General features: G+C 41.5%; 1 pseudogene; it reads left to right on the forward strand.

The window, feature by feature from the left end:
- The first annotated feature begins 629 nt into the window (after positions 1 to 629).
- Positions 630 to 3,619, forward strand: LOC122078976 (annotated as a pseudogene).
- The last annotated feature ends 480 nt before the right edge of the window (positions 3,620 to 4,099 follow it).

The following is a 4,099-nucleotide window of genomic DNA, read 5'->3' on the forward strand; positions in this document are numbered from 1 at the left end:
ATTTTAAAAGATAATTTCATAAACAAATTATTTCCTTATTTAAGTTAAATTTGACCATAATAGCATGTTTGTAATTATTGATTTCTATGTTCAAAAGTGAATTTTCATTATTGTACTCTCCAGGAATAGAAGTGTTTGTCAAACGCTGTTTCTGTTCTTTTCCTGTTCTAAAGCCATTTCTGAAATAGTTTTACCAAACGCTGTTTCTGTTCCGCCAGAGTGTCTTCACAGCATGGAATCGAAAAAGAACACTTCTGTAAAAGAACACTCTCCAGGAATAGAAGTGTTATCAAACGGCTCCTCAATGTCCGGAAGACTGGGCGAGGAGAGCGGATCAGGTTCATGTACGAGAATGTACAAGAAAGGTCTTGATATATGTATATAGAATCAATTTCTCTCTCTTCATTTAATGGATTCTAACTATAGATCAAGGGTGTACGAAAATATTCCCGTGAACTTGATCCATTCACTCTGGGGAGAGAAGTCGGCTTTATTGTCTCTATTGACTATTGAGGCACACCATCCGTGAGAAAGTAGTGTATAATCGAATAGGGGTAAAAATGTCAACAAAAAATGAGGGGGAGTGGGAGTGGGAGTGGGAGGGGGAGGGTGGAAGTGGAAGTGGAAGTGGAAGTGGGATACAAAACTGTTCTGTAAACCCAAACCCAAAATGGGTAAGAACCAGCGACGGGATTTCCGAAATGAGTGCTGTTCTAATGAATTCGAAGCTTGGAACCTCCCCAGTGGATTTGGAATCAGAAAATTGGAGTTGTCTGTGGAATCATTTTGAAGAAATCTGAAGAAACTAGGTCTGGATGCCTGCCATGCTCCTCGGTATCAAAGTTCTCCAAGGAGTAGAGAAAAAATCTCATAAATCTAGAGTTTTCATCCATTGGTGTGCATTTTGTAATGGTAGAGAGCTTCCCAGAAAGCTCAGTAATGGTGCCAGTGACCACCCAATTATTCTGAATAAACGTACCATATTTGTGTCATGGTTTTCTTCTTGTTCCTTTAGTCCCAATTCCAACTCAAGGCATGCTTTTTGTGCCCCATCTGCAGAAAGTTATGATGTGGAAGGAATTGAAGAGAATGACGGAAAAAGGTTTTTTGGACAATATGATTTTGATCTCAAGGATGATTCTGATGAGGATGAAGTATTGGATGATGAAAATGAAGACGAAGAAGAAAGTGATGATGTGAATGATTTTAGGGTTTTGGATTTGGTTGATAAGAATAGGTAGAAGAAGGAAGATCCTAAGAAGGTTGAAGAATTTGACGAAGATGAATCCAGACACCCTTTAGTTAAGGAAATTTGTAGATTAATTGGGTTCCGGGCGGCATGGAATCCAAAGCTTGAGGGGGAGAGCCGAGGCACTTACTGAGAAGCCTCAAACCCCAACTAGTCTGTGCGGTTCTTCGCTCTCTGGGTGATGAGCGTATGCCTTTAGTTAAGGAAATTTGTAGATTAATTGGGTTCCGGGCGGCATGGAATCCAAAGCTTGAGGGAGAGCTGAGGCAGTTACTGAGAAGCCTCAAACCCCAACTAGTCTGTGCGGTTCTTCGCTCTCTGGGTTATGAGCGTATCCCTTTAGTTAAGGAAATTTGTAGATTAATTGGGTTCCGGGCGGCATGGAATCCAAAGCTTGAGGGAGAGCTGAGGCACTTACTGAGAAGCCTCAAACCCCAACTAGTCTGTGCGGTTCTTCGCTCTCTGGGTGATGAGCGTGTTGCTCTTAACTTCTTTTACTGGGCTGATCGTCAATGACGCTACCGGTATGCGCCAGGGGTATATTATGCAATGCTTGAGGTCCTCAGCAAGACTAAACTGTGCCAGGGCTCAAAGCGGGTTTTTCGACTCATGGCTCGACGAAGGATTGAGCGTCGGCCTGAAGCATTTGGGTATCTGATGGTCTCATACAGCCGGGCTGGCATGTTGAGAGATGCAATGCGGGTCTTGAACCTGATGCAAAAAGCAGGTTGTGAGCCTGATTTGTCGATCTGTAACACTGCAATTCATGTTCTTGTGATGGGAAATCAGTTGGAGAAGGCATGTAGGTTCTTGGAACGAATGCAGCGTGTTGGGATTAACCCCAATGTTGTGACATACAACTGCTTGATTAAGGGATTTTGTAATGTTCACAAGGTTGAAAATTCCTTGGAGCTGATTGATGAAATGCCTCTAAAAGGTTGCTCTCCGGATAAGATTAGTTACTATACTGTAATAAGTTTCCTTTGTAAAGAGAAAAGGATCAAGGAAGTGAGGGAACTGTTGGAGAAGATGGTGAAGGACAGCCATTTGTTACTGGACCAGGTTACTTATAACACTCTCATCCACATGCTCTCAAAGCAGGGGCATGCAGATGATGCTCTTGGATTCTTGCAGGAGGCAAAGGATTTCGGATTGATAAGGTTGGGTATAGTTCAATTGTCCACTCATTCTGTCAGGAAGGGAGGATGGATAGGGCAAAAGAAATCGTGAATGAAATGTTCATCAAGGGTTGCACCCCTGATGTGGTGACAATACCACAGTTATTAACGGGTTTTGTCGATCAGGAAAGGTGGATCAAGCTAAGAAGATGCTCCAACAAATGTATAAACATGGTTGCAAGCCAAACACGGTATCATACACTGCATTGTTGAATGGGCTCTGTAAGACTGGCAATTCATTAGAGGTTAGACAGATGATGAAGATGAGTGAGGAGGAGTGGTGGACTCCAAATGCCATTACATATAGTGTTGTGATGCATGGGTTTCGTAGGGAAGGGAAGTTGCTTGAGGCCTGTGACTTGGTAAGGGAGATGGTGAGAGAAGGTTTTTTCCCAACCCCTGTTGAAATTAATTTACTAATTCGATCTCTTTGCTACGAGAAGAAGGCAGGTGAAGCCAAGAAATTCATGGAGGAGTGGATAAGTAAGGGATTTGCTGTTAATGTGGTAAACTTCACAAGTGTGATTCATGGGTTTTGTCAAGAAAATAACTTGGAAGCTGCTCTCTCCTTGCTTGATGACATGTATCTGAGTAACAAACATCCTGATGTGGTCACATATACAACAGTTATTGATGCACTGGGAAGGCAAGGTAGGTTTAAAGAGGCAACTGAACTTACAAAGAAAATGCTTCAAAAGGGCATAGATCCTACTCCTGTTACTTACAGGACAGTTATCCGTTGGTACTGTAAGAAGGGTAGGGTGGAAGATTCACTCAAGTTGTTCGATAAAATGCTTCAAAGGCAGGAAATCAGAACAGCTTATAATCAAGTTATTGAGAAGCTTTGCAGTATTGGGAGCCTCGATGAGGCCTATAAACTCTTGGGAAAGGTCTTGAGAACAACTTTAAGAAATGATGCCAATACATGCCATATGCTCATGCAGTGTTATTTGAATAACAGAAATCCTTTATTGTCATATGAAGTTGCTTGTCGGATGTTCAATAGGAATTTGATTCCAGATATGAAGTTATGTAAAGAAGTAAGCGAAAAGCTGAAATTGGAAGGAAAATCAGAAGAAGCAAATAAGCTTATGATACGGTTTGTCGAACGTGGGCACCTTTCTCCTCAGTATTAGTAGTATTTGGGAATGGGAGCTAATGAGGATGAAACATGCCTTAACCTTAGTTTCCATATAAGGATCGACCTCGGCCAATTTTGATCAGCTGAATCACGTGTATGATGCATCCATCATCTTTCTAGTTCTTCAGACAAAAAGACAGAACAACTTGGCTTCCTAAAGACAATGAAAAATAAGTTGACCAAAACTTAATAAATACCCCTTTTAACTAAGAAGATTGTTTGAATTAGGAACAAACTTGAATTGCCTACCCCTTACCATGCAAGGAACATAAAGGCTGCACTCATCACTGTGACCAAAGCTAACTGTATTCAAATCTTCTGTTACCCTGATCATGTATTAAACCTCCATGGTTTAACAATTGGCTCGTCAGGTAGGGGCCCAAAATTTTCCCACAAGTAGGTCCCAGCCTCCCCAACTCAAATATCAAATGGAGTTATCTGTCTCATGGTAAGGTTAGAAATTTTGTTGAAAACAAGACCAGGATTCATCCACTGTGGAGAAGATCTAAATACTCCCCCTCTATTGAACAA

Source organism: Macadamia integrifolia, chromosome 5 (genome assembly GCF_013358625.1).
Source record: "Macadamia integrifolia cultivar HAES 741 chromosome 5, SCU_Mint_v3, whole genome shotgun sequence".
Taxonomy (NCBI): Eukaryota; Viridiplantae; Streptophyta; class Magnoliopsida; order Proteales; family Proteaceae; genus Macadamia; species Macadamia integrifolia.